This window comes from Peromyscus eremicus, chromosome 12 (assembly GCF_949786415.1).
Source record: "Peromyscus eremicus chromosome 12, PerEre_H2_v1, whole genome shotgun sequence".
NCBI lineage: Eukaryota > Metazoa > Chordata > Mammalia > Rodentia > Cricetidae > Peromyscus > Peromyscus eremicus.
Genome location: NC_081428.1, coordinates 32,179,435 through 32,191,612, shown reverse-complemented (window position 1 = coordinate 32,191,612; position 12,178 = coordinate 32,179,435). Strand labels below are relative to the sequence as shown.

The 12,178-nt window shown below is 37.0% G+C and overlaps 1 protein-coding gene across 6 annotated transcripts in view; it reads right to left on the bottom strand.

The window, feature by feature from the left end:
• Csnka2ip (casein kinase 2 subunit alpha' interacting protein) overlaps positions 1-12,178 on the bottom strand; it is a 94,734-nt gene that overhangs the window by 19,834 nt on the left and 62,722 nt on the right. For 5 of the 6 annotated variants that reach the window (XR_009382213.1, XM_059276784.1, XM_059276782.1 and 2 more), the window contains one exon: positions 9,183-9,337. The exons of the other annotated variant lie outside the window; for it this stretch is intronic. The gene's annotated coding sequence lies outside the window, so the exon portion shown is untranslated. The remainder of the gene's footprint in view (positions 1-9,182; positions 9,338-12,178) is intronic. 6 annotated transcript variants of the gene reach the window in all.

The following is a 12,178-nucleotide window of genomic DNA, read 5'->3' as shown; positions in this document are numbered from 1 at the left end:
GGAACAACATGTAATGGGACGCAGGTAAAGTCACGGAACATGTGGCGATACATAAATTAACAGTTATGGGTTGAGTTAAGTTATAAGAGCTAGCTAGCAAGAAGCCTGCCATAAGCCATATACAGTTTGTAAATAATATTAAGCCTCTGAGTGATTATTTTATAAGCAGCTATGGGACCATGGGGCTGAGCGGGACCGGAGAAAACTTACGCCTACAAGTACCCATAAGGGTGATTCTTCCAGAAGGCTTATGTCTCATGTACTTTATCCTTCCCAGAGCCACACATCCTTTCCTTGAGGCATGTTCACACACATGGTTTCAAACAGAATGTTCACTATTGGACTGTTCCAAAGTCCCCCACACACACCTCTTTTGTAACGCCTGGAGATTGTATCTAGTATCTCTATTAATCCACTGGATACACTGTATCCTAACACCTTGATTTTTGTTGTTGCTTGGTGCTTTTCCAGCTAATTTAAAGAGGAATTCACTTTTAATTACAAATTCTACTTTTCTAAATATCATTTTGTAGAACTTTTTTTTTCCTTCATTCACATTGTCCCTGATTTCAAAATGCCACATGCAAAAGAGACGGTCATAGACTAATAAGTATAAGGAACTCACAAAACAGTTGTAGATTTTCTACAACTCAGTTTTACAGCTATCACAAACTTGAGAGCCATAAAAAGTCTCAAATGTTCAGTTCAAGTGTGCCATGGATAGCTGGAGAAACTGAGTTTCAACATGATTATATGACTTACACAGTTTTCTTAGTCATTCAAATTTATTTCCAGATCCTCCTTTGGAATGAATTTGGGAATAATTATGTGGAACTCAGTGTCCATAAGGATAAGTAAAATTTTAGAGTACTTAAGTAAATGCTAGATGTTATTGAATTTGATGTTAATGGTGGAGCATGCCTATAATCCCAGTATTTGGAAGGTAGAGGCAGGAGGACTGAGAGTTCAAAACCAGTCTCAAATGTATAACAAGTCCAGGGCCAGTATAGGGGACCACATGAAACCCTTTCTCATAAGAAAAGAGGGGAGAAGAAGGGAAGAGGAAGGAAGGAAGGAAGAAGAGAGGGAGAGGAAGGGAGGGAGGGAGAGGGGAAGGAAGGAAAGGAGAGGAGGGAGGGGGAAGGAAGGGAAGAAGGAAGGAGAGAGAGAGAGAGAAAGAAAAGGAGACAGAAAGAGACTGGGGTCGGGTGGGGAAGGAAGATGGAAAGGAAGGGGGAGTAAGGAGCTGGGAGAAGAGAATGATCGTTGCAGAAGAAGTGACAACACAGATATGAAATACCGAAACAGTGCATGGGGGACAACACACAACTCCGAATCTTAATTGAAACAGACACTTTTTTTTTAATTTTTATTTTGCAATACAATTCAGTTCTACATATCAGCCACAGATTCCCTTGTTCTCCCCCCTCCCGCCCCCCTCACCTTCCCCCCAGCCCACCCCCCATTCCAATCTCCTCCAGGGCAAAGCCTTCCCCACAGACTGAGATCAACCTGGTGGACTCAGTCCAGGTAGGTCCAGTCCCCTCCTCCCAGGCCGAGCCAAGCGACCCTGCATAGGCCCCAGGTTTCAAACAGCCGACTCATGCAATGAGCACAGGACCCGGTGCCACTGCCTGGATGCCTCCCAAACAGATCAGGCCAATCAACTGTCTCACCCACTCAGAGGGCCTGATCCAGTTGGTGAGCCCTCAGCCATTGGTTCATATTTCATGTGTTTCCGTTTGTTTGGCTATTTGTCTCTGTGCTTTATCCGACCTTGGTCTCAACAATTCTCTCTCATATAAACCCTCCTCATTCTCGCTAATTGGACTCCCAGAGATCCACCTGGGGCCTAGTCATGGATCTCTGCATCCAGATCAGACACTTTTAACAATCAGTAATAAATCAGTGTTTGATAGCAATGATTAAACATCATTCTGTTTTTATGCTAAGAATATTTTAAACTAGAATTTCAAGCATTAAATGATTTTGGTTCAGAAAAAAATGCCAGTTTGTCAATTCTCTACATAATGACATGTGTAAAAACTATGAAATGAGATGCAAGGTGCTAATAGATTTATAATAAAAAATGTTATTGAAAATTCTTTTTTTTGTCTGTGATCATGTGGGTATTGTCCAATTTTATAATGTCTGTTTAGCTCCAGTAAACAGAAACTATAGTAATTTGCGTTTAACTGAGGACTGTATGCTATGAATTCTAAGACATACATCACTAACTGAGTAGTGCCATTAATGGAATATACTTTATTTTCTGTTAATGGTCCTCTAATAAGATAAACTCGGGTCATGTCAAAGCAGATTGAAACTACTGAAAAGGAAGGCAGAAAAAAACTGGTCCCCAACTCTCATTTCATTAGAATTATTTTAGTTGGAAACCAAAGCAAGTGAGTGTGAGAAATTAACTTGACATGAACTTAAAAACTTGGAGAAAGTATCATTTTGGCCTGATAGTAAAAGAGCACCAATTGCCTTTTACTCCGATTATTTATACAGTTATTGAATCAGGCAGATTTCAAATAAATCAAACTCAGCACATTTAATTTTAAGAGAGAGTAAAATTGTTCTAGTCTTCAGCACTAAGAATTTGACTGGGAGGTAATGCACTTCACACTTTCTTATTTAAAATTCTCTTAGCAGGCACGTTCACACTCAAAACAGGTTTGCTGTGAGCTTTTGAATACTGACCATTGTATGAAGATGGTGGAGAGTTCCATTTGAACAATGGTGTGAATCCCAGTGAGTGACAGCTTTCTTTGAGTTTTGGTGTTGTTGCACTGCAGTAGGTAACTACCCAGAAAGCTAACCCCCCTACTCACCAATGTGCGATCAAGACCAGATGAAGAGTCTCCTCCTCCCCCAGATAATCAGGGAGTATTTAAAAGAAATGCATACACAAAGATAGGACTTCCAACGGGTCAATGTTGTTTTGATTATTCTAATTATGAACTTACATTGTGTTTATTTTCTTTTCAAATTTATACACTTTCACATTTTTGTAATGAAATTTAGAATTTGTTTAAATTTCAGGAAAGGATTATACTTAATGAAAAAGCATCCTGTTAGCTTGATTGAATTCAACCATCAGTTAGACTGTGAAATGTGGCCAGAAGTGACTTTAGGATCAAAACGATGTTTTAAAGGGGAAGAGATTTCACTTCTATTCCTCTTCAATTTATATCCTCTTGTCAGAATTCTGGAGTTATCTTGGTAGCATGTCACTCGACCCCTCGAGTTGGAAATCTCCCTTAATGATCCCTATTTTATAATTTCATTTAATCCAGCATTTTAGTCAGTACAGAGTGACCTTTCATTCCTTCAAATGTGTTACCACTTAAAATTCACAAAATATTTTGGCATTTGGTACTGCATATTACATAAAGTGTTTATGAGGTTTAAATGTAATGTGTTCCATCTTGCTAATTTGGGTAAGGTCGTTCAGGCTCTAAAGCTCTTTAGTAAATATGATTTTCTTCTTCTTCTTTCTTCTTCTTCTTCTTCTTCTTTTTCTTCTTCTTCTTCTTCCTCCTCCTCCTCTTCCTCCTTCTCCTCCTCCTCTTTTTCTTCTTCTTCTCCTTTTTCCCCCCTCCCTGCACCATAGTTATTATGCATGTGTCTGTGACATGATACTTTGATAACAAAGATGTGCATAGTGATTCGTGAAATTCAGCAAGTTTTCACAGTCCTTATGCATCAAGTCCCTGAGGAGAAGATGGATATGACAATGTCACTGTGATGTGAATGCCACGGAGGATTCATGATACCTGGTTTTAAATTCTGGTTATGCCATCTTCCCAGCAGTCAATAACTTACTTTTCTGTTCAAATCAATCTGTTTTTCACATTTGCAATCAAGAGTTAATTCACTCTGATAGAGTTAATTGTTCTATTTAAATATATGTTCCTAAATGTAGCTAAAATCGATTTTTTATGTTAAAGCCAGTATCAATGAAACATTTAGATGAGACAGCTTGAACATACAAAGTATGGAGAAAGGAATAAGGGATAAAAACAAAAAAAATCTGGTTATTTAGAAATTAAAACTATCTCAGTTCGATAGCAACTTTTATTTAAAAAATGATACAGCAAGTTTCATCCCACTACTGCCCCTGGGGTACATTATATAAAATAATGGGTAGCTCAAAACCCCAAAAGAAATGATACTAAATGTTTTGCCACAAAAAATGTATTATGGGTATAATTTGTGTGTGTCAAATGAAAATATAATAGCTTAGCCATTTAAATCAAATATCCACAAAAGTACGTTTGTTGTGTAAAGGATTTACAAGTCAAAGACAAAACTGTATGTTATGTTATATTAAAAAGTAGGACAAATTCCTGGCCAGCAATTCTAAGAATTTAAGTAAAAGGGGGAAAAAAAGTGGTTGATGACCAGGTTTATAGTACTTGGCATGAAATAATGTAGACCAAGTTCCAATCAGAAAGTGGTTGGTTACTGCCTGAATTTGCTTCTCTGTTGCTGTGATAAAACATTGACCAGAAGTAATTTATGAGTGGATAGCTTTATTCAGCTAACAGGCTATAGTCCATCATCAAGGCAAGCCAAAGGGGGGACTCAAGGCAAGAATCTGAATAAGAAAACATGGAGGAATACTGTTTACAAACTTGCTTCCTCTGGCTTGCTCAGCTCTTTCTTACAAGCCAAGCGCACCTGCTTAATAAGGATGGTATCACCCATAGTGGGCTGAGCCTTTCTATATCTCTAGAAACCAAGAATATGCTCCAGAGACAGATCGACAAGCTGGTCTGGTAGAAGTCATTCCTTAATGGAGATTCCCTCTCTCAAGGTGACTCTAGTTTGTGTCAAGTTGACAAAGTTTAACACCGTACAACTACCATGCCACTAGGCATCAGGGAGCACATCTTGTCAGGCAGGTGAGTATTAATGGATTAAATTACCAAAATACACTTATAAATGTATGCAATTTTCAAAAACAAATAAAATATTATTTTTAAATTATTGACTATTAGGGGAGGAAGAATAGCAAATACTCATGCATTTGTAATCAATGGATTATTTAAAAGTAGCCAGTAAACATATTAAAATAGTTCAATAAAAACTATTTTAATTGAACTCCTGGAGCTCCACCCGGGGCCTAGCTGTGGATCTCTGCATCCAGTTCCCTCAGTCATTGGATGGGGTTTCTAGCATGACAGTTAGGGTGTTTGGCCATCCCATCATCAGAGTAGGTCAGTTCGGGCTGTCTCTCGACCATTGCCAGCAGTCTATTGTGGGGGTATCTTTGTGGATTTCTGTGGGCCTCTCTAGCACATTGCTTCTTCCTATTCTCATGTGGTCTTCATTTACCATGGTCTTCTATTCCTTGTTCTCCCTCTCAATTGTTGATCCAGCTGGGATCTCCCACTCCCCCAAGCTCTCTTTCCCTCAACCCTCACCCTTCATTACCCCCACTCATGTCCAGGCTATTCATGTAGATCTCATTCATTTCTCTGTCATTGGGTGATCCCCGTGTCTTTCTTGGGGTCCTGTTTTCCAGGTAGTCTCCCTGGTGATGTGAGTAGCGGTCCATTCATCCTTGTTCCACATCTAGTATTCTCCTATGAGTGAGTACATACCATGTTTGTCTTTCTGAGTCTGGGTTACCTCACTCAGGATGATTTTTTTCTAGATCCATCCATTTGCCTGCAAACCTCATGCTGTCATTGTTTTTCTCTGCTGAGTAGTATTCCAATGTGTATATGTACCACATTTTATTTATCCATTCTTCAGTTGAAGGGCATCTAGGTTGTTTCCCGGTCCTGGCTATTACAAACAATGCTAATATGAACATAGCTGAGCAAGTGCTCTTGTGGTATGATTGAGCATTCCTTGGGTATATGCCCAAGAGTGGTATAGCTGGATCTTGGGGGAGATGGATTCCCAATTTTCTAAGAAAGTGTCATATTGATTTCCAAAGTGGTTGTACAAGCTTGCATTCCGACCAGCAGTGGAGGAGAGTTCCCCTAGCTCCACATCCTCTCCAGCATAAGGTGTCTTCAGTGTTTTTGATCTTAGCCATTCTGACAGGCGTAAGGTGGTATCTCAGAGTTGTTTTGATTTGCCTTTCCCTGATGATTAGGGATGTTGAGCAATTCCTTAAATGTCTTTCAGCCATTTGAGTTGCCTCTGTTGAGAATTCTCTGTTTAGTTCTATAGCCCATTTCTTAATTGGACTGTTGGGCATTTTGATGTCTAATTTCTTGAGTTCCTTATATATTCTGGATATCAGTCCTCTGTCAGATGTGGGGTTGGTGAAGACCTTTTCCCATTCTGTAGGCTGCCGCTTTGCCTTGTTGACCATATCCTTTGCTTTACAAAAGCTTCTCAGTTTCAAGAGGTCCCATTGATTGATTGTTTCTCTCAGTGTCTGTGCTACTGGTGCTATATTTAGGAAGTGATCTCCAGTGCCAATGCATTCAAGACTACTTCCTAATAAGAGGAGGGTTTATGTGAGCAAGAATTGTTGAGACCAAGGTTGGCTAAAGCACAGGGACAAATAGCCAAACGAATGGAAACACATGAACTGTGAACCAATGGCTGAGGGTTCTCCAACTAGATCAGGCCCTCTGAATGGGTCAGACAGTTGATTGGCTTGATCTGTTTGGGAGGCATCCAGACAGTGGGACCGGGTCCTGTGCTCATTGCATGAGTTGGCTGTTTGGAACCTGGGGCCTATGCAGGGTCGCTTGGCTCGGCCTGGGAGGAGGGGACTGGACCTGCCTGAACTGAGTCTACCAGGCTGATCTCAGTCCTAGGGGGAGGCTTTGCCCTGGAGGAGGTGGGAATGGAGGATAGACTGGAGGGAAGGGGAGGGGGGTGGGCTGGGGGGAGAACAAGGGAATCCGTGGCTGATATGTAGAACTGAATTGTATTGTAAAATAAAAATTAAATTAAATTAAAAAAAAATTTTAAATTAAACAAATTGTGCTCTGAAAATTAACATTCAGTTCTCATGATGATCTGCACAGATTAATCCTTGAAATGTCTGATAGTGATTTAATTCAGCATAAAGTTTTTAAACTTCTTAAAATAAATATTCAAACCCTAAATCTTGATCTTATGCCTATTCTGCTTCCTCATTTAACTTCAACTGAAGATTTGAGACCTCATGGCAAGTTCAGCACTGACCTGGAGCTGACTTATGGGGTGAAATGTTCTACAACCGTTCAAAGTACAGTTTTCAAGAATAATCATTGGTGAGGCAGATGAATCAGTCTGTATTATGTGAAATACACAAATGCAGAATTAGACTTGGAGCTTGACTGCACTGTAAGAAAGGAACATGGTGAAGCCCTACATCAAAACCACCTCTCCGGTTGACTGAGATGGTTTCATTTCACTCTCTGACTTGTGCTTTTTCCTAAATTAGTTTGTGTGTGTTTGGGAAATATTGTTCTATTCTTTTTTTGTAGAGCTGTTTTTATTGTGCACATTTCAGATCTATAGCATGATCTTTGGATATTCTTGCCTTGATGATATGTACATCATGACTTGTACAGTTAAGCAAATTATCACAAAACTATCTTCTATTTTCATGTGCTTAAAATCTACTCTTGTGCAAATTATTATATGATACATTTATTTATATTATATAGCTATTAGTTACTGTCAGCACGCATTTCTTTTAGTGATAAACTTCAGATATATGATAATGAGTAAGTTTCATGTTTTTCTTTCTGCTTACACGTATTATATATGAACTTTCATTAAATTTGAGTTATACAGAATTGAACTGAAGTAAGAAATTAATTTCTAAACTTTAGATAAATATTTTTCTTGGTAATGGAAACCCTTTCCTGAAACATTCTCCTAAATTAAAACAATTGTGAAAATATTTAGTGGCTGGGACTACTTGTCCGATTTCTAAAAGTATTGAGTTTTATGAACTAGTGTAGCTTACTTTTTCTGCGGAAATAACATAGGAATGAATCCTTTAAAAATGAGAAGGCATTGTAAATTGTAAAACAATGAAAATAAGCTACTTACTAATGCATACAAATTTTAGAGAAATTTAAAGATAAATATCTGGTAACTTAAACACTCTCCAGAAACAACAAAACTTTTTAAGAAAAAATTCACAGTTATCATAATGGGGAAATTACCCATTATATTTTGCATAATTTTAAATATTAAATGAGATATCTAATTGAAAATTTATATTTAGTACATTAATACACTGTGTTACAAAGGAAATACATAAAAAACTGAATCATAATTCTCTTATTCATATTATTTCAAGATATTTTAGGCATTTTGCCTTACTGTTGCTTTTATACCCACCTACTTAGCTTGTAGGTATTTTGGAAAAGTTTAGTCATTGTTTAATGGGTGTGTATATTTAGAGCCTTCACATGTTTATGTGGTATTTACACTGTTGCTGTTTTTCATTTCTTTTTTTTTTTTTTTTTTTTTTTGGTTTTGTTTTTGATTGTTGTTTTGCTTTGTTGGAATCAGGGTCTCTCTATGTAGTTCTGGCTGCCCTGAAACTTGCTATATAGAGCAGGCTGACCTCAAACTCAGGGAGATCCGCCTGCCTTTGAACCCAAATGTTGTGCTTGAAAGTGTGTGCCACCATGCCCAATGGCTGTGTTTTTCTTAAAACATTTTCCTTAATAGCGGCTTCATTTTGGAATGTTTTAATAGCTTTATCATTCCAAGAATTTCAAGTTAATTTTCCTTTCTGTCTTGGCATAAGTTCATGCTATAACTCATGAAGAATTTCTGTGTCTTCTTCATATAATCAGGTGGTGGTTTCTAACTCTACTCTGAAACTCCAAACATACTATCGAAGGTTGGAGCAGCTCTATACTCTGTCCTAGAGTGCAGAGATAAATGGGACTTAAGTTGGATGGCTTGATTGTTGTTACTGTCTGCTTTAGAATTTACTTATAATTAAATTAATTATTTTAAAAGTCTATTCTATGTTTTAAAATAAAAGTCTATACTATGTTTAAAAGTTTAACAACATTAACTTTCATTGGTCAAAGTTTGCATTTTGAAAGGAATCAACATCAGAGAGCAGTCACAGAGAGATCTACAATCCTGCCTTGTCATGAGTGGAAAAAGAAAAGTTAGGAGATTAAATAGTACATAAATGCTTAGCGATTTTTGCTAATAAAATTTTGTAAGAAAACTATACGGACCTACTGAAGAAATGATTCCTAGGATAGTTCCTGCTAAAAGTTGTCCTTATGAATACGTTCACAACACAGTGAAGAGCAATCCCAGATGGCTTCTGCGAGTTGTGCTTTGTTGGTAATGTTTGATTTCTTGATAATAAGAAGCAAGTGCTGTCTTTCTGAAAAATAAAAAAAGAATTATTTTTAACTATTGAAAATATGAAACGAAGTCATGTAAAGAGAAGAGAGGTTTTATAGCAAGTCTCTACCCCTGCTACAAATGGAAGGCAGAACTGCCCTATAAGGTTACATAGCTTGACATAATGGAACCCTAAATGCATAAGCATCCCCGCTTGAAAATGAAACACAAGGGCACAATAAATGATTATAGTCACAAAAGATAATTTTCCTCCGTGATAAAAAAAACAAGCTATGGAAAAGTACAGTCTGGACAGGTTTATACAAAGGACATTGTGCAAATCAGGTAGATCTAATGATATGAATGAAAGAAAAATGAGTTCAACGGTTGTCTTTTTAACATGAGAAAATGGAGAAAACACAATACAAGCCCCAAACAGATCTCGTACAAATGCCTGTCATGTGTGTTCTCCCTAAACATCTGTCTCAGGGGTTACATTTAAGATTCAATTTATTTAATTTAAAATATCTTTATATCAGATATTTTAAATATTTTTTCTACTTTGTCAAACTGCAACTATACAAGTTGAATCTAACGTAAATTAGCAAAACATCATCTGCAACTAGGCATCCATTTTGTATTGCTTTCTTCTTTTTCTGTCACAAACCCATGAGTCACAATCTGCAAATATCATTCTCAAAGTTGTAGTGGTTACTCTGGGCCCTAATCATAATTTAAATATTGATCTACCTTCTCCAGATTTTCTTCCTTCAGCCCCCATTCCTCTCTCTCTCCCTCCCTCTTCTCTTCTGTTCTCTTCTCTCTTCTCTCTCTCTCTCTCTCTCTCCTTTCTCTGCTATCTTTTATCTTCCTTATAATTGAGTCTAGTGCTAAGTGTCTACATGCTACGAAATTATAGGTTAATATTGCAATCAGAAAACATATAAAATGTTTAAAAAAAATCTCATTGCAAAAGGCTCTCAGGAAATTCTTGATGCTTAACTTTTGAGCAGGGTAACATTTTTATATGAAAATTATATCTCATTAGTCATATATTTTTCATTGAAAAAAATAATTAGCTTTATTTAAGCTAATTGAGAATAGAGAACCATTAGAAATACCTGTTATGTGAGAAACTTAAACATCAGCACTGACAAGAAAAAATTGTCATTAAGTCTTTATTGTGTAGTGATAGAGGCAAGACAAGTGGCCATCTATTATGCTAAGCTTTTATCATCTGACAAGTGTGATTTGGAAACTGGGTAAGAGTTAGAAACAGAAAGACATGTTCTGGTGGTATGCCTACCAAAGTACATATTTTATATTTATGTTGTACTAGAATAGATAAGTTGTTAATTCCTGCCTAAATTTTGGAATCACCTGGGAGATATTGAAAAACACCAGTATCTATTTTCTTTCTGGTTAAAACAATTAGAACCCATGGTAGAAGATTGGGCATGATCATTATTTTTAAATGTACTCTATGATGATTTTGATGCAATGGAATTGTGATCCATGAACTTTTACTTTATGAATAATTCTGCATCACTCATGACTTCTTTTGAGCTTCCCAGACATCAGACTATGATTTCATTTGCATTAAAGGGAGTATCAACCAACATTTAAAAAGACTGACTTGAGTCTTTAGCAATGGGTATTTTGTTGCTATTGCTTGCATTAATGGAATTCATTATAATTTTTATAAAATTCATTATTTTCTCCGTATTTAAAGAAAACATTTAAAACAAAAGGCAGTGATTCTAATAATCACACATAAAAGGCTTAGTCTTAAATAACGTTACACTTAGAATTTTATTTCTTCTCTGACCCTTATCGATCCTCAAGAATGAAGCTATGTAACTAGTAAAATGTAATATGCTACTTAAGAATAAAGTCTTAGTCATGAACACACACAGAGAAAAGAGACAGAGAGAGAGAGAGAGAGAGAGAGAGAGAGAGAGAGAGAGAGACCTTCATTTCCCTGTAGACGTTTGGAAGTTGTCAGCGGTAGCACGGTGACAGTTCTAATTAGGAAAATTACTCTTGTGTGGAGAGTACTTTAGAACAAGAGGCCGACAGGCATGCAATATGTTAACTGTGTAACAATCTTCTCTTTCAAAAATAAATGAAATTCTGAGGAATATTCCACTGGCTTTCATCAAAACACCTCTCGCCACCCCAGTGACATTCACTTTTTCACACATTCCCATGGAATTACCAATAAATTCTTATTTCATAAGGAATCCCGTACTATCAAGATGTATTTTTACTATTATTTTTGTTCAAGAAATTCCATTTAACTCCAACTACAAAATATTCTGTGCATTTAGTTTTTTTCTGTTTTATATAATCACATTTTTAGAAATTCTCAAATAATGTATGGTTTCTTAGACATGCTATGATTAAAATACTATAAATTTTAAAATGTTTCAAAAATAAATTCCATTGAGTCCCAAGTAGAGCTAAACTTCAAACGACCTACTGTAGGCGATATTAAATTTATACTTTAATATACATGTCTAAATGACTAATTATTCTACACAATTCTAATTTAAGTATTTCGTTGTCTAACACAGGCTACCCTAGATAGCAGGAAATGTCCAATAGAGGTGAATGTCAAAAAGAGAAAGAAGTGGTTTAAATTATTCCCAGAAGAACCAAGAAGTTGCCGGTCACCTGGAGCAACTTTGAGATCAGTGTACAATAAAGGGAACAGGGTGATCTAACTAACAAAAACAAAAAATGGGGCAGGGCTGGGGCTTTGGAGGTGGCTCAGTGAGGAGAGTGCTTGATGAGCACATGAAAAGCCTTGGTCTGATGCCCAGCTCTCCACAAGCCAGGCTGTGGTGTTGCACCCCTAAAGCCTCAGGAGCTCTGGAGG